We start from the raw sequence: 19156 nt of genomic DNA on the forward strand, positions 1-19156 counted from the left end.
AGCTTATGTGTTTAAATCTCAATTAAAAGACTTACTAGAAGTTACAGCTGCTTTTCCTTATTATTGTTTTTCATTCAGTGATGTAATCAGTTTTAACACAACTACTATATATATTTTTATACAACAGTACATAATATTCTGTGCAGCTGGGATCTGCCTGCTGGAGAAATACAGTTACTATTTCCTATGCTGTCAACAGTAGAGACCAATAAAGAACAAGCTTAATTTATGAATGTAGAATTGAAAAGGGTAGAACATATTTGATGGTGAAATAAAGTTGCTGAAAACTTAGATTGTTTTGTGAATTTCCTAGCTGTTGTAGGCTATATTTCCCATTATTTTACAAGGAAATGGAACAGTGTTCTTTGATGTGTTTTCTTTTTCTTTCTATTTTTTTCCCCTGTGTGGCAGTAATTCACATACTGGGAATGCCTTCTAACTATAGAGAGAAGCACTGTCTATCACAATTCACTCCTGTGACCTCAGCTGCCAGCCTTTTTGAAAAAAGTACAAGGTCATTTTGAATTTAGCTTCCAAGTGGAAGCATTTTTTTGCTCTAGGTAATGTACCAGACCATTTGGTTGATATGAATATTGGCTGTAGTTCACAGTTTTGTCTTTTTTTTCCTCTTTTGAATCTTCTTCTGCAACATTCATAAAAAGGGAATCCCTGTCTACAGGAATACAGAAGAAAGATGGGAGTTAAAATTATTCTTTAGTGATTTCAAAGAAAACCTGGAACAAAATATGTAGCAAACAAATGGGAATGTTGCTATGATGACAGAGGTAGGGAACAGATTGTAAGGTCTGCAGTGGTAATTATCTACATTTACAACACATATGCTTTTGAGTCTGTGTTGTTAAAGTGTAAAGAAAGCGATCAATTTTAATTTGGTTAGCATGAAAGATTAGCATAAAAAGATAAGGTGTATGCACTATATATAACATTTTCCACCCTACAGATTGTTGTACTTCATCAATAACTGTCTTGATTTTTTCACTCTCTGACTATTGAAACAACAAGGGGAGATGAAAGGGTTGGATTGAACATTCTGGACACTAATGAAAAAGGATGTTTTTGAAGTAGCAGTCTTTTGGTATCTAAATGGGGGCTATAAGAAAGAAGGGAACAGACTCTTTATCAGGGTCTGTTGCAGTAAGACAATGGAACATGGTTTCAGACTAAAAAGAATGAAGATTTAGATTGAATATAAGGATGTTTAAAATTATTTATTTATTTATTTATTTTACTGGTAAAGGTAGTGAAGCACTGTGACAGGTTGCTCAGGGAGGTGGTTGATGCCCCATCCCTGCAGACACTCAAGCTTGGGCTGAATGAGACTCTAAGCAATGTGATCTGGCCATGAGTTTATTGCAGGAGAATTGGACTAATTGACCTTTAAGAGACCCTTCCAATTCAAATGATTCTATGATTTACTGAAAGAGGGAAGAAGAAATAGAACAATGTTTCTGTGATTTTAAATGTCTGTCTCGTGGGGCGAATAAAATCTTCCCTGTGTTTGGCTTGTCCACATTATGTACCCATGTACCAATTTTTTGTGTTTATCACATGATCCAGTATTTCCCTTTTTGAAGTCATGAATTGGGAGGCATTATCAAAAGACAGTCTTTGGTCCTGTGCCTTTTCCTATAAAACTCAAGTTCCTGCTCTTCAGAAAAGCACTGTAGCTGTGTCTGACTTGGTTTACAGAGACAAATAGGTATGTGGGTTGCTAGACCTTATGTGAAGGGGGCGGTGATTGTGGTGCTGTATGTTAATTTTGACATTAATTCCACGTTCAAATCATCATTAATATAGTATTTTAAAAGTGAGCTGATATATGAAAGGGAAACCCTGGCTTTGAAAGCCATTCAAAGTAGCATTTTTCTGTCCTGGTAGTAAAAGGATCACAGCATTGCTGAAGTTGGCAGGGACCCCTGGAGATCCCCTGCTTAGATCTGGTTCAGCTACATCAGGTTGCTCAGGTCTACAACCTGTCAGGTTTTAAATATATCCAAGTATGAAAAATCCTGCAAAATTATCTCTTAGAAATCATTTCCGCTGTTTGATAATCTTCACAGTAAAAAGTTCTTTTCTTAGGCTTAAGCAATATTATCCATGTTTTAGAATTAAACTACTATGCTTTAGGGTTATAATAATTCTTCTTAACCAGTATGGCAATGTGTGGGTGCAACTGCAGTTGATATGGTCCTACATTAAAGTCAGTGAGTTTCATCTCACAAATTGTGACCTGTATTATGAAGGACCCCTTTCTGCCTTATGGACAGTCCTTGCAATGGGAAGAAAATGTGTATTTCTGGTTATTGGAGGTATTGCTCTGTTTTTGATTGCAATCAGTTGCTTTGAAATGTGTGGATTTTTACTTACTTTGTTTATTCTTATTTACAAATGGTAAAGAAGATTTACACCCCTGCAGGATTAGTCTGTGTAATATTCCATGACACCTTCATGACTAGAGTGGTAATAACCACCAGTGCACAGTATACTGATATAATTGATACGACATTTGCTTCTGCTTGAATATTCTTCTGCCAGTTCTGTGTTAAGTGCAGAAAATATCACAGTTCAGCAGTTGAAAGGAACAGAGCTTTATTTTCACTTGAGATCTGGATTACTGCTGAGTGCCATCTCCTCTCTTAGTACTATCCTTGTTTCTCTTAGAACAATCAAAACGTAGTGTCCATAAACAATTGCTTTTCATTTACAGTAGGCATTTGAATTATTAATTTCAGTTCATAGAAGAAGAAATGACTAGTGTGTAATTCTGCAGCCTATTTCAGTGTATGTAGAAATTAAAAGTTTTTAAGAAAGGGATAAATTTTAAGACTCATATTTCCAAGCCAGTGCGCTGAGGCACAATCTATATAGATTGTTGTGTTCTTGCTGGTAGACCAAAACCAATCCTTTTCAGCTATTTGTTCAAAGACTACTTAGAGATGTCAGATTTTTGATGTTCCTTCTCATCTTGGTTTCTCTCTGGAAACCAGTGAATATGTTGTCACTCAATAGCATCATTTTAAATAGAGGTGCCACATTTGGAAGTTCTTCCCTGCCTGTTTTTGTATCTAAACATCATGAGATATTTATGTGGAACTGGTCTTTAATGTTTAAAATTATCTAAAGCAAATATGTTTTTTTTCTGTAAATTAGGTTTATAAATAGCAATCTGTCGTGGTTTAATTGTGTCATGACTCAGTAGATCTCCTTTCATATTTCTACTGTGTTCTTACTGTGACTTCATTTTTCTGCCTACAAATAAGCAGAGGTCCTCTAAGAGTTTTTACCCTAGCATGTGCTGAGTATTTTTATTATTATTATTATTATTATTTTTTTTTTTTAATGAGAAATGCTCATCTTTTATCAGTAATGAGACCTGCATTTGTAGAGGCTGGAAGTGTTTCAAAGTGTGGTGTTCTTTTGTTGCTGTTCTATGGTGATTGGTTTTATTTTTAGTTAAAGGATTTATTGTGCTTTTTCTTGGATAGGAATAAACTACAGAGAGGTAAGATTGATCAGTGTCACCCTTCCTTGTTGTCCCACTTCAGAAGATCAGAATTCATGGTTGAATTCTAAAACAAAAGTCATTACTCAGATTGTACTCAGATTAAGCATTTCTTACAGAAGAAAACTCATTCTTTCCATATAGAACAATTTGGAGCGAGTATGTGGTGCTATGTAGCTATTCTGTGCCTATCTTTGGGCATATATTTTTATTTACATTAATACACTGTGACTGGTCCAAGGATAAATACTTAGCAAATGTCACACACTAAACCACAATATATTTACATGCATTAAGATTCTCTCGTTCTATATTTCAAAGTAAGGGCAGAACTTGACCCTTTCTCTCAAACAGGCAGGCAGCCATCTGTCTGTCTGCTTGCCTGTCTGTATATCTATCTATCCATCTATTTACACTAATGGTCTACTTATCTTGCTGTGGCATCTTCCCTGCTGAGGAGCTAGGAGGGAGCAGAGAATAGGTGAAAACAGGTGAAAGCCTCTATTGGCAATGCCTAGATCAGTGTCTGTTTCTGACGGAGTTCACTGTAACATCACTTCCCCCTTCTGGTAAAAAGGAGACAGTAAATTCCAATTCTGATTGTAGCCTTTCCTTTAGTCTTTGGGACTGTGTAAAACAACTGTATTTCTTGCTGGTGTTTTGTGACAAATTTACAATGGCACTGGGCCAGATTGACCAGAGATGTAATGGAGTCTTCATCCTCAGAGATGTTCAAAAGATGACAGTTTTCTCCAGCTGTCCTTCCTCTAAGCAGAGGGATTGGACTAGGTGATCTCAGAGCTTCCTTCCCACCTCAGCCACTCTCAGGTTCTGTAGCTCCAACAGAACAAATAATAAAGAAAAGTGAGCACTCACCCTTGCTTTAAATGTTTTAAATGAATATATATTACATTTACTCTAGTCTTCTGGCACTAATTTCATAGTCTGTGTGGATTTGCTGCTCCTTGCTGCTATTTGTGTTATAAATCTGGTAATCAAATGCCTTTAAGAAAAGAATAATTTTGTCTTCATGCACATGAAGCATCATTCCCATTCATAAAGCAAACATAAGGAATTTCATCCTAAAGAGTTAGGATGGTGCCAGACAGTGAGAACATAAGAATAGAAGCTGCCAGGCAAACTTAAAACAAAGCATTGACAATTCTGTAGAAAAAATCAAAGATCACTGTACACTGATATAAATATATATATTTTCCCAGAAAGAATTATCTATAGTGGGCAGTTTTTTTTTTTTAAATGAAGAATTGCATTCCTCATGGAGAATTTTGAATCCTTCAGAAAATCATTAATTTGGGATCAGCTGTTTACCAAATCCATCTGCTACTGCTATCTGTTCTAAGGCATTAATCTGATCTTGACTTAGTAGTCATCTCAGACAGTTTTAAATGCTTTCTTCAAGAAAGCTGACACCTCTCTATTCTTTCACTAAGTACAAAATTTGCATTCTCAAATCATTATTTATCATTAAAACAGAAGCTTTAAAGTGGTTGCCCTTTGAAGTTGACATGTTTTGACATTTTTTACGGCATTAAGCACAATAGAACTAAATGTCCCACTTAAATTGTACTGGAGCTATTCTCCTAATTTATTATTTTTAATTAAGAGCTCAAATCTACAGCTACAGATAGAGAAAAAACCAACTTTCTGATACATTTGAACACATCTGTGAATTTTAGTTAAGTTCATTATTTAGCGACTTGTACTGTCAGAAACACTTATCATCATGTGATGCCACTGGTGCTGTGTTCTTTTGGGGTTAAAAACTATCCTAATATCTTGTTTCCTGTGCCTTTTTATGAAATGAAGAAAGAAATAGTTACCTCTGTTCATTTCTAACTGGTGATGATTTCAAATAGGTTCTACTTTGTCATGTTAATTATTTTAATGGAATTAATTCAGGTGTCTGTACAAGAAATTGAAATAGCACAGTGGTTTGAATCACTCTAAGATGCTTGTGTCGCATATGGTTATAATATGTGTAATGGGCAAAGCTCAGAGCTGCTATGATTCTCAGGTACCTCACAACTCCATGTGATTCAGAGCTTATGAAAATGCAAAGTGTGAATCTGGAAGGTAGAACCTAAAAGTAAATGTAATTTGTTACTATGCTTTTGTCATTTATGGATCTTAAGTACTGATTAATTGAGCAATATATTTGCTTCACTTAAAAAAACGCGATGTGGAGCATGATTGATGTCAGTTCTCTATTTTGAAGAACAAGGTCTAGTTCATAAGGTATTGCAGGATATTCAGATATATTACAGTTTTCTGCTAAGATGAAGTGAAAAACTCAAGCTGTAGTGAAAAGCAGTAGAAACTCTTGCCACTCTGAGTGGAAAGGTCTCTGGGTGCAAAGAAATGGAATCCTTAACATGTATAATTATTGGCTTTTAGTCAGTGTAAGAAACATCACAGCTACAGTTCTGTCTAGTTATTAAGCCCTTCAGATGTGCTTATTACCTTAATTACCATGCAGAAGGCCAGCCACATGTTTTAAGGAATATCTTTATTTGTCGATCTAACTGGAGTGGTAAAATCAGAAATACCCTATTAAATCCATAAAATAAAGTGAGAATGTCTGTACTAATTATTAATGTTTCTTTATATTGATTTATGGCCCACTTGGTAAGACAAGACTTCTGCAAGCCAGAAGGAGAGCCATGAAGGGCACTGAATTGTTTTTTCAGTGCTTTGGTGACAGAATTGTGTGAAACTTTTTCATCCCCCTACAGTACTTTTCAGTTCTCTTATGAAATAAACACACTGAAGAGAATACAATTAAAAAAAAAGCAGCAAGGATTCCATGAAGGATATTTGTTATTATTAATAAGCCTCACTTAGACTTCATTCATGGAAGAAGTGATCTAACTATTAATATCTTGTAAGCAACTAACAGAAAACAGAGTCATACTTCAGAGAAGTTGCTGTCAGTTAAGCTGCCTTGACAAGTCTTAGATTCTCATATGAGGAGGAAAAAAACAGTTTCTGTATGTTAGAGAGAATGATAGAAAAGTCGGGTAATCAATACCTTAGAGCAGAAATTACAGCAAGGAGAGAATAATTTTATAATTAGCAGACATTGCCTACATCATCATCCCTCTAGGGAAATGTAGAATTCACCAAAATTAAGTCTACAGTTAAGCAGCATTGGATTCAAGAGCAAGTTAGACATGTTAAATCTTGTACTCAGATGCGATCTTAAGCAAAACCAGGGAGAATCTGAGCAAAGTAAACATGATGTTTAAAAGCAAATGATGAGATTCAGGTCACTCCTCATAGGCAAATAGTTTTGCCTCAGTTTCAGTAGCTGATGTAGTCTGAAGGAAGTGTCTAGCTCTCCATACAGCTGAAGGGAAAGGCTGATACCTCTAAAGGCTACCAGAGAGCAATCCTGTCCATTAGCATTTAGGCACCATAGCAACTCATCTACTTCTGTGCATTTTACCTCAAGAAACTATGAGTCAGAGAGATTATCTCAAAGGCTGGTTAAATCATTTTAATAGCATGAAATATTAAATATGCAGAAGATAGTTTATCTTAGAAGCTTCTCTAATTTACTTTGGTAGAGGAAGCATTTGCTGCTATTCCTGAGGCTTAAGGTATCCAGTCATTTTAGGCACACAGCAGGCTGTGTTTTATGTTGGGCAGTTTGAGCCCAAAATGTTGCACCCCATAGTCTTAGCCAAATCTCTCCCTTCTGAGCTTCAGGTAAAATGGATTTGATCCACAAATACCTGAGGTGTTCTATTTTAAATAAAGAGACCGGTTATCTTAAATTCTCCTGTGATCTCCATCATAAAAATTGAATCTTTGATAATTTAGAGTAAAATCATTTGTAGTAGAGATTTTGGTTTGTAGATTCTGCGCATAGTTCAAAATTGGAGTGGTGATGCATTAGTGAAGTATCTTTGTTAACATTTTTCAATTTGTGCCAATTTCATTAGGTTATTAACTTTTATAATTACATTAGCATTTAATAAAAAATTAGCTTTCAGTAGAGAGATTCTTTACTGGTAGATTTACATGGAAGGCTAAGCAATTTTAAGCCAAGTTATAGGAGCCTACACAGCTGGATAAATTTGAAAATGGCACTTCTCTGTATTCCTTGCATTTCTATCAGCAAATTGGCAGCTTGACTGGCACTCAAGTATGGTTTTATTTGTTGGTAGTTGAGCTCTTCATGTATGGTAAGATTGTCAGATGAGACTCAAATACATTTCAGAGGCTTAAAAACTGGATTTGAGTTTAGCTAACACATCAGATCATGAAGAGTAATGATAGCTTCCTCCTTTGACCCACCTGTTACAATTAGTGAGATTTATATCCAAGATAGATAAATTTGATATTGACTTGCTTATATTTTAAGTGTTCAGTGTGAGTAAAAGGGATGCAATACAACCCTTCTATTTTAAGTCAAAGACAAGAAATTAATTCCTCTGAAGATTTCCAGAAGGGAATTAGAAGTATTTAATGTAGTAGTGCTAATGCTATTTTGTGATGAGGCAGATGGAAACATTGATTTTGTTGTTCCTCCAAGACTTTTCCTATTGGTCTAGGATTAGGATGTTCACAAAATAAAGGATCTGATTTTTAATACTTAATCCAAAAGAGACCGAAGTCATGCACCAGAATTCCTAGAAATCCTACCCAAATTGACTCCTGGTAGCTCATCTAAGTGCCACCCCATCCTCATTTTTCTAAGAGAACAAAAGTTGAAAGAAAGCAGAAGAAAAAGCAGAAGACATTCCTTATGCCAAAATTCAAAAACACAGAAGGTTGAAATAGATCCAACAGAAAATAAAACAACTAAGAGAGATGTCATTGCTTGAACTCAGTCAGCCAGACCAGAAGAAATTTTAAAGCATGTTGCAGATGCAATTTAGACATATTCTGTAGGAACTTTTGATAGTAGCAGTATAATAAATATTGCCAAAAGTACTTCTGCTGATACTTCTGCTGAAGTATCTGTAACTACTTTTTCAGAAAAATACCCCACAGAATGGAGAAGTAAACTCTGGGTTAAAATCTGAAATAAGGGAAATATGTGCGTGTTGAGGTGCAAAAACAAAAACAAAAACAAACAAACAAAAACCACAAAAACCAAAAACAAAACAAAACAAAAACCCAAAACAACCCAAAACAACAAAAAAACACACAGTGAAATGAGAAACAAACCAGTTAGACTCTATATTTCTACTGAGGCAGTACAGAAGCATGAAATCTTAGTTCATTGTAGGATTATCCATATTTTGGAGTTTCTTTGTTTTGTTTTGTTTTGTTTTGTTTTGTTTTTATACAACATATGCAAAGAAAGAAGCAGCCTATCATCTATGTCTAAATTGGTTTTGGTTTTCATTCAAATGAAACTTTGCTGTTTTATAGAAGATAAATTACAATTTACCCCTTGGGACTAAGTATTAGAAAAGCTAGCATAATTTTCAAATATTACTTATTGTTGTTCAATAATGAAAAAGAAAAAGAAAAAAAGAAACCAAATAAACTCAGATAGAGAAACTATCAATATGCTATCATAGTTTTAATATAAGTGAGAACATTTTCATTTAGAAACAAAAAAGAATTTTCATGTAATACTGCTGGTTGATTACTCCATCATTCACTTTTATGTTGTTTCAATGAGTAGCAAGTCAGGTGTCATTCTATCATGAAATGACTGTCTTTCATGTTTCATATCCTTCAAATATGTGAAATACAGCTTGTTTTGATAACATCTTGATGAAAAGAATTTTCACAGAGTTGGGATTGACTAGGTAAGTCCATTTCGTATGAAAAACCAGTTTTGCAGTTTTTCAAGAAATAGATTTATGTCTCTATTCCTAGAGTAATTTTTTACAATTGTGTTTTCATGCCATTTACTTATCTCCTTGTAACTTTTCCTTGGGTTTTAAGATAAATAAGGATTTGAAATTGCTAAAGAAATTAATGATTGCAGTTTACTAGTATAACCAACAACAAAGTGGAAATTCTTCTCTATTCTAATCTATTCATATGTTTAACTAATTAATGAAAAGGGTTGTTATGATTGCAAGAAGTAATCTTTATTCTGTGATCTTGTTCTGGTGTACAATAAAATGCAAATGCCATGTCATACAGCAGTTAACAATGACTATTACAGTCAGACGTTGCCAGTACCTGGAAGAATTACATACCACTGAATCAAGATGAATGCACTGAGGTTATGAGGATTTAACTGCTTTGTTAAATTAGTTCACTGTTGTTTTTTTATTTTTTGAAATGGAGCATCACTTAATTTACCGAAATATGTATTGAAAAGTAGGTAACAAGTATCACCTTCTATTTATGTGAAAAAGGAGATTCCTTCAGCTAACCACTAAAATGCAAAAGTATTATGTTTATCAATGATACTGGAAATAAAGTCTAAAAGGTAGCCACTCTAACAGTTTTAAATAATTAATAAAAATTGGCTAGAGCAAAATCACAGTCAGTTGTGAAGCAAGCAGATAAGGAAAACACTTAAAATTGCTATTCCTTGTTATGAGCATTACATAGTCACTTAGGGGTCACTTCAAGCTGATATACTGCACTTGCTCTGTGCAGGAAGACAATCTATGCGCTTGGAAGGCATCCAGTTGTGCTGTCTGTCACATACGTTTATTTGCAGGAGTAGGAGAACAAAGCAGTAAGAAACAGTCTTTGCTGTTCAATAAATAAGTATTCCCCTTGTAGCTATATATTTTCCAGTGGAATGGGGAAGGAGTCCATGTTTGCGTGTGGTGGGCAAAGGTGGCCATTCTATACAAACTCGGTGGAAAGTTAACTGCTCTTTGTTATCTGTGCACTGTGTTCTGCTACCTCCTTAGAATTTCTTTTCTTTCAATGTTCAATGCACATATACCCATCAAATTCTTTAAATGGCTAGAAACCCACAGTGTTCTCTGTTGTATCTTAATGAATAGGGGCATGGAGACTTCAATAGTAGATTGCTTTCCTTTAACTGTAAAGCTAAGCAAACATAATCACAGATGACACATTATTGCTCTCTCAGTGCTCCAGCTGGATCAGCATTTGAGTTACTTGTTTGGCCCTGCAGCCACTCTGGCCTACCCTGGCTTTTCTCCAGTATAGTTTGATCCTGAGTTGAGAGACAAAAATGTATTGGCACTACTCCTGTGCCACACATAATCACATTTTGTAAATATATCCTTAGGTAGCATCAAGTCACTACTCATAATATGGTCATTTAGGGAAGCTGTGTCCCACTTTTTGGAAGGAATTATTATGCATTTAAAGGAAAGTGAACATGATGTATGGAACCGCAAGTCATCATCTGTGTGTGAGATATGCAGCTGCAGGGCAGTTAGACTCCTCAGAACATACCAGTCTGCAAACTTGAAAGGTTTATTTAGTGCAGTTTCTGCCTTGGTTCTTCCAAGTTCCTACCCAGAGATCTGAAAAGAAAGCCTCGGGATACGAGAGTCCAGTGCTTATCATGTTGGAGAAAAACAACTAAAGGTGATTAGAAATAACCCTTATATTGACATACAGCCACTGTGGGAAAGTTTCTACTAAGCCAGCTGATGTTTAAAGGCTCTAGCTCTTGATGGTTACAAATTGCTGTATTGATCTTCCTTTATGCGTATACTTACTGCAGCTCACACACTGATAATTTTTTTCTGTTTTGCACTTTCATTGTTTCTTAACAGCAAGAGATACTGCTCATGCACGAAGTGTTTAGGCAGGATTTCTTGCTCACCTGAGCATAAAATGCACGCAGTTTTGTTCTTATAGTGAGTTGTCCTGAGCCTCATGCACTCAGTCAGAAAATTCTAAGGAATGTGTAAAACAAAAAGCAAGTAATGGATGAGCAGATGTTTGCAAACCCAAGAACACTGATGATTTTTTACTTCCAGCTATGGATAAATGTTTGGGTTTTTCCTAATTTCAGCTGATTTGCTCTAGAGTCAAATTGACCTTTTTAAGATTCCTTGTGTTTCTATGTTGTGGTGATTCTGAGTGAAAACATCAAGGCAATTAGTTCCATAAATGAAATCTCTTAGCTTCCAATATTGCAAGCCTTCAGGGCAAGCCTGTCTGAAATGTGGGCTAGTCTTCTTTGTGCCGAGGTAGTGCTATATCCACAGAGTTGCGTCCCTCAGCAGCCATGATCTCAGTGAGTTTGTAAATTTACTTCTCTTGAGTTCTGCCCAGAGACGGCAGATCGGATCAGAGACATAATCAAAAAGAGGAGTCTCTTCTGTATCTGAGCTGCACTGAGGCTGAAAAGGTATCTGTGTGCCTCACATGAGCTTCTTTATATGCTTCAGACACTCAGAGGTGCAAATCAGTGCCACTTGAAAGGTTCTTAGGCAAATAAATTCACTACAGTTCTTGATCACCAAAATAGGTCAGTAGAATGTTTTCCTTGTTATTGATCTTTGTCCTGTAAAACAGATCTTCCTGTTTCATATGGATGAATTTCAGACTGTGGAATCTAGGGTCTGTGGCCTTGTAGACCTCATAAATTCATATGTATTAAATGGGAGGTGGTCAAGAAAAGAAACAGTCCTCATGGGGTTCAGTGTTTTCAGAGATTACATACAGATCTTTAATTGAAGGTTATATATGAAGAATGAATACAGATCTACTGTTACTAACATTCACCTTTATTTTCAAGATTTAATATAGACATCTGTTACTCTTCATACAAAGATGGCTATAAATATTCATGATTTTTTGCCTTGTTACAGCTACAATTGCTTCTTTGTCCTCGCTTAGAGGTTCTTTTGCCATAACTCTTCGCATCCAGATCAATGGAATATTTTTGAAAGTGTAAATTGTTCAGCTTTGTGGTCCTGACTTGCTAATGATTTGTAATGAAGTATTTAACAAAAATGAGCACATACCTTGATATGAATTGCCAGGCAGATTCTTAACAAGAGAGATTCTCAGAATGGAAGTGTAGAAGGATAATGGAACCTGGCAATAATAAAAAGCCATGGACAAAGCACTGAGGGTGAGAACAAATGAACGTAACTCCCATAGAACAGGGTCAGATGTTGGTGCCTGAATCATATGATGGAAAGTAATAAGGTTAGGCAGAGAAAACCAGAAGGACTGATAACTTCAGCAGCTTGACATGTTACAAATACTGAGCAGAGGATAGATTAGAGACAAGGGCTATTTGTAACAGCATTTTTTTGTTGTTGTTTTTGTTTTGGTTTTTTTTTTGTTTTTTTTTCCCCTCATGAGAAATAGCAGCAAACAGTATGGACACTTGATGATGTAAGTGATGAAAAGTGCAGTTTTTTCTTAGTATTGTGAAAGATGGTAGCAAAACTGCTAGTATCTGTGTAGTTCACCTTGTTTTGTGCATGTCATACAACTGGATAAAGTGGAAGGGAAAACAAATATAAAAATTGAGTGACACAGAGACTCATAAGTTTTAGCTATTATAGAGCCAAATAGTATAAGAATAGAACTCAATTTATTTCACATTAGATATCTACAGTACGGGTGTCTACACATGAAGTAGTCGATGAGACTGATTTGCACTGAATGGAAAGAAAGTTACTTAGTGGGACATGGTTCACTGAATCATTTACTTGTCTAAAATAAGCCAGATGAATTGTACTGTAGAGATGCCTCTGCTGACAACAAAACAAATCTGGAAAACTGTATCAGGTTTATATGTATGGTACAGACTTCTAAAGACAGGTGGACAGAATCCAGTACTCTATTTGTCAGAGGAAAAATGAACTTGAGAAGGGAAGTTAGGAATAAGTCATGAGTTGTCATTATTGTGTCAACTGAGCATTGTCCACTAGATGTAAGAAGAAAGGGCAGATATGTAGAGTTGTTGCAAAAGTCGCAATAAGAAGACTTTTCGTTGAGATGTTAATCTAATTACCAAGACTGGCAGAAAGCATTACTTCATTTAATAGGAACATCAGTCTATGGTTTTGTGTCTGCTTTAAAATGAGTGTAAGGGGAAGGAGTTGGTATGGAGTTCTTTCTCGTATACAAAGAGATTGTATAGGCTTACAGTGTGCTGATATTAATAAACACAATTCAAAATTATAAAATCTCCTTACCAATAAAAGAGTTAACTCTGAAAAAAGATGGTTAATATTGTCACGGGTTACTTAGATTTACCTATGCCCGTGACAGGGGAAGCCACCCCGTGGGCCCTCCCTCCAGGCCCGGAAAGGAGGGGGAAAAAGGGAGTGGGATAAAACAGCGACAATCTAAGGAGGAAAAACTTATTTTACTAAATATGATACCGAAATACAAGATAAACAATATAATATAATTGAGGCTAACAAATTGAACGAAACAGAGAGAGAGAGTCCCCGAAAACCGAGAGGCCTACTGTGAACTCTAGGCGACATGGCTGGAAGCTTCCACTCTCCGAGAAGTTCGAGAGAAGAAAGGAGGGCACTCCAGCCTGGGAACGAGATTATACAGCGTCCTGGTCCCGTGACTTATCATTAACCCTGTTGTTCTCTGGGATATGTAGTCTTCTTCTATGGACTACACATTCAACACAAGTAACCATACTTTACATGATGTTATGATGTGGAATACTGATAGCAAAATTACAAAACCATGACAAATATGCACCTTGTCAAGAAAGATTTTAAATTACACCATTATGGAAACAACTTTAAAACTGAAAAAGGCTGTAGGTTATAAAGCTTATAATGGAAAAGAGGAGAGGAAAAAATACAAATAAGGAATATCACCTGGAAGAGCAGAAATACAATTGGTTTCAAAGAGTCTAGTAAGCCAGTAGAGAAAAATGTTAAGAGCATATAAATACCAAGTATATAGCATCTCTGCACAGCAGTAAGGCAAGTGATTGTGACAATAAGTGATGTGTTGACAAGGCTGGGGAACTGAATATTAAACAAACAAAACAACAACAAAAAAGAAAAAAAAAATAATAAATCTGTACATGGAAGCAAGCACTGTTGCTTCCAAGATCACTTATTATTTGGAACTCAAGTGATCTGGTGAGATTGACTAGGAAAAATAATTAGGTGCACTAGAAAAGTATTCTATTTAATCTAGAGGCTCTATGGAACACAATAAGATAATGCAATTTTTTAGTTGTCAGTTGTCAACACTGCTAAAAATGGGAAGGACTCTGAAAATCATGGGTATAGAAATGCAATGAGGAAATTGGTTACACAAGTTACACTGGTTTAGTGCAAATAACCAAAGATTTCCTGGGAAGAATTAAATGTATTTTCAGAAATGTATGTAAAATCATTTGAGGTCTGACTGAGAAAGAAATCAGAATGAAAATGTAGACAGAATGCAGGACACTGGATTTAAAAGAGATTAATTTGAAAGTTTAATAGGAGGTTGTCTTTCATGAGTTAGTGTGATGGCCTATTTAGGGATCTGACGAGATCCACCTCAAATCCTTGAAAGACTTACTGCTCTAAAAAATAAGACTGGGAAAAGTTTGGATAAAATAGAGAATCTCATTGTAAGTACATTAGAGATAAGAATATGACATAAAAATAATTTTGCATTATGAAGATGGAGTTATGAAGGCAGATAATGCCTTCTTAATGTGCCTGAAGAGGATATGGACAAAGACAGGAACCCAGGATGAGATTTATATGAAATAGTAAACACTATATTTATTTTCTGTCATCTGGAAACATATGCACTCCATTCTCTTAGAAACATTATAGTTATTAGCTTGTAAATGCATCAGATTACACATTTTATTTTTATTCCCTTAATTCTCAAGACTACCCAAATTCTGCTATGTCATATCATATTGCTTGGTCTGTGAGGAACTGTACTGGGAACCCACCAATACCCAGAAAGTTGTAGCACGATCTGTTTGGTGTCCTTTTTTATTAGCTCCTTGTCCACTTTACGATCCAGCACCTTCAAATCTTCTCAAGTTTAATCAGTCATTTCCCATATAATTAAAGTCTGAAATCCAGAGAGATTATATCTGTTATTATTTACTTGTAAAGTAAATAACTTAATTGTCAAAGAAAGATAGCAGGATCATTAGCATGATTCATTTCTGAAAAAATGTTTGCAACTTTTATTCTTATTTGCATTTCTGTCCATATGTCCTACAGAGATTACTATGGGTAGAATAACTATTGATCCTGAAAATGCAACATAATGAAATGTATTAGTAAAGTATAAAAAGACAAAGTAAAAATCCATTCAAAGAAATAAGAGATTTACTTGTAGCTAAATGATTCTAGCACAAAACACATCTTACCTTTTGTATATCTAGTATCCAAACAACATGTTAGGAAACCTGACCTCAGTGTTTTTGTAGTTGTTTTCTCCAGAGGACAGCAGACAGTAAACAAGGTTTTCTGAAGCACTAATTTCAGAGCTGAATCTGCCTGTTGGCAAACTGGATTTAACCAGTGGTACCTGGAGACATGTTAATGAATTTCAGATTAACACAAGTGCTAAACCTAATGCCATAATTAAGAAAGGACTGCCAATCACTGCCTCGTTTGCACTGGCACAATTTATTCTGAAGATTTCTGTTGCAGCAATATCATCTAGTGAGGATTGCATTAACTGTAATTGCAAATTGATCTGCAATAATTTATATTACCCTGTCCATTGTCATTCATGAAAGCATCTCTCCTAAAAAGTAGTGCTTAAAAACAAGGTTAATTTATAGTTAAAATTACCCATAATCTGGGCAACATTCATGTCTGGCAACATTCAGTGCATTATAAAGAATTATCTATAACACACAAGATCTGCGGAATTTCAATAAAGCTTTTCAGTCTACATAATACTGTTTGTTTTATCTTTTCATTGATGTGTGTTGCATTGTCTGTCTCTTTTTCTGATGCATCAGCTGAGATTTCCAGTAATACTGTAACCTTCATTCCACTGTGGTTATATCTAGCTTTTTTAAGATGAAAATATATATATATATATATTTAAAAAATATATAGAGAGAAGAATATTGCCTGTTTCCAATTATAAGCTACAGCTACTTTTTCTTTTCTCTTTTTTTTTTTTTATTTTTATTTTTATAGAGACGGAGAGATTTGTATCTATTTAAACATTTATTCAAAAATCTAATTTATTATTCAATTTTTACTTGTTTCTAATACATTACCATATCAGAATAAGCATAAGAACCATGCAAATCATAACAGCACCCTGACTACAGGTCTAATTTCTTAAATGACTGATCCTTTGTTAGCTCATCTAACGTGGCTATTGAAGGCTGAGTTCTTGAAGCATATCCAATGGGCTAACAACAATTAATGATGTGAGTGTTTCATGGATCACCTCCCTTTCTCATTCTGGACTGCATACGCTGGATTGCATAACATCACACAGACAGTGCATGTGTAGAATTATAATATCCCTTTACATTTACAGATGAGGCTCTATATTAGGATGATTTTTCATATATTCTTTGTTGATACTCAACTGTGGGAAATGAGGCATCAAAGATGGCTGTCTGTGGCTGTTCTACACCTGTCCTGGGTTGGTGATGCAGCCAAATTCCTGCAAATATTCATGTCATTTGCACTGATCATTTGTAGTTTTCTAAAATTCTAGGGTCACTAGAGCTCAGAAACAAGGCTGCTGTTCACAGAATCACAGAGCAATTGAATAATGAACAGGCTGTCCTCTGGATTTATCTAGACTAGCGTAGGCTGACCCATAGCAGGTTGCTCAGGTCTGCATCCGGAGGAGAGTCCCCAACCTCTCTGAGCAACCTATTCCACTGTGTGACTTTACACACTAAAAACACTTTTGCTTTAACAGATTTTCCTTTCCTTCATCATGTTTCACTGCCTCTTCCCACATCACTAGCCATCACTGAGGAGAGTCTCTATCTATCTTCTTTATTTCCCCCAAAGATATTTAGATAAAAAGAGATCCACTCCCATACCTTCTCTAGGCCAAATGATTCCAGTGATCTCAACCTTTTTTCTCATAGGAGAGATGCTTCATTTCCTTTACTATCTTTTTGGGCCTCCACTGGACTCTCCCGAGTATGTTCTTGCCCAGGGGAGCCCAGAAATGGACACAGCAGGTCCAGCTTTGATATCGGCAGTGTTCAAGGAAGAGGAAAGATCACCTCATTACTTTTGTGCTTAAGCTCAGCACTTTGTCAGCTTTCAGGACACTGACCCTGTTCTGTAGTTGAAGGTCTGCAGGTAGAGAAGGAACTTTTCTCCTGCTGTTGGAAGTCTCTAGCTTCACTATCCTGTGAATCTCCATTTCCAAACCTGGTAAGTGCAGGCTTTTCCTGCTCCTCCTCTGTTTGGTGGCACAGAAGCTCGCCAGCACCCAACTGCTGCAGGGAGGGAGACCATCTCCTTTATGCCCACAGGCTGAAGAGAGGTATACATTCTCAGTATCTCTGTGCCTCTGATTTACTGGCTAGTTGCTCAGGTGCATGCTGGGAGCACATCACCATCACTACTGAGCACACAAAGGCTTCACTCTTCAGCCACAGAATTTCTGGCCCTCTTTTGTGCACCTTCTGCAGAAAACTATTCTAGGATCTCACCTTGGGCTGACCCTTACATCCACCTCTCCCAGCACCTGCTGAATGGATGTTTGACCCTCTTTGCTTGGAGTCAGCTCAAAGCACTTTTGCTCTGCTCAGGAACAGCATCTGAAATTTCTATTGTCTGCTGGAAGTTTCAGCCCCACCACAGCTGTCTTACCCTAGAGATGCAAGCACCCTGCCATTTCAGCAGGAGTCCCTAGGAGTCCCCAGCCATCCCAGAAGGACTTCCTAGAAAATATAAAAGCAGATCCCCAAAAATGTTGAACAAACTGCTGCAGCTACTAGCTACATCTGCTGATAATCCTGTTCTTTTGATATAGTTTTTACTCCAAGAAGATCTGAACCATAAGAAATCTACATTCCTATTTTTGTCTGGTTTTAGGTTTTTCTATGTTGCTGCAATATTTATTGAATTTTGTAGGCATATGAAGACTATATGGTATTACATCAAGTAATTGCAGGACATTGGTAAAAAGACCTTTTATTTATACATAAACAAACTACTTCACTCTGTATTGTGATCAGTAGAGCCTTAACTGACTATGTTAGAGGTTTCAGGGGAAATATCAGGTAATATCCACAAACATACTGAATTTTTTATCTATGATACATTGCTGATGAAATGTTGAGACGGATACCATTATACAGTATTATTGTTGTGCAGTTCAGGAGTGTTACAGTATAATCACCCCATGATCATTTAATTTACCTAGTAAATCATTTAGTAGTCTTTGAAGAAAATGAATTTCAAGCTTTTCTTTTGAAATATCAAATTATATTAAATCAGATTTAAAAATCAAGGTGAAAAACCTTTCATCTAGTCAAGCACTTAAGAATTTCCTTAAGGCATAAAACTGCAGTTATCAGGCAAGTCGTCTATTGTCTCACCAAATTTAGTGACACAGCCCACATAAAGTTATGCATGTGCCTAATAATTTTCTTAAATTTCATCTTAATGGAATTTTATGTAGTACACAGCTAGAAAGTATGTAATAAGGATGCATTTTAAGCGTAAAAACAACTGTTCATTTGAACAAATGAAAAAGAGATGTGAAGGGAAGCTTCCTGGAATTAATGATTTGAATATA

The 19156-nt window shown here is 35.9% G+C and overlaps 1 protein-coding gene across 2 annotated transcripts in view; it reads left to right on the forward strand.

Moving 5' to 3' along the window:
• GRM8 (glutamate metabotropic receptor 8) overlaps nt 1-19156 on the forward strand; it is a 314741-nt gene that overhangs the window by 207891 nt on the left and 87694 nt on the right. The gene's annotated exons all lie outside the window — the stretch shown is intronic.

Source organism: Coturnix japonica, chromosome 1 (assembly GCF_001577835.2).
Source record: "Coturnix japonica isolate 7356 chromosome 1, Coturnix japonica 2.1, whole genome shotgun sequence".
In the NCBI taxonomy this organism is placed as follows: Eukaryota; Metazoa; Chordata; class Aves; order Galliformes; family Phasianidae; genus Coturnix; species Coturnix japonica.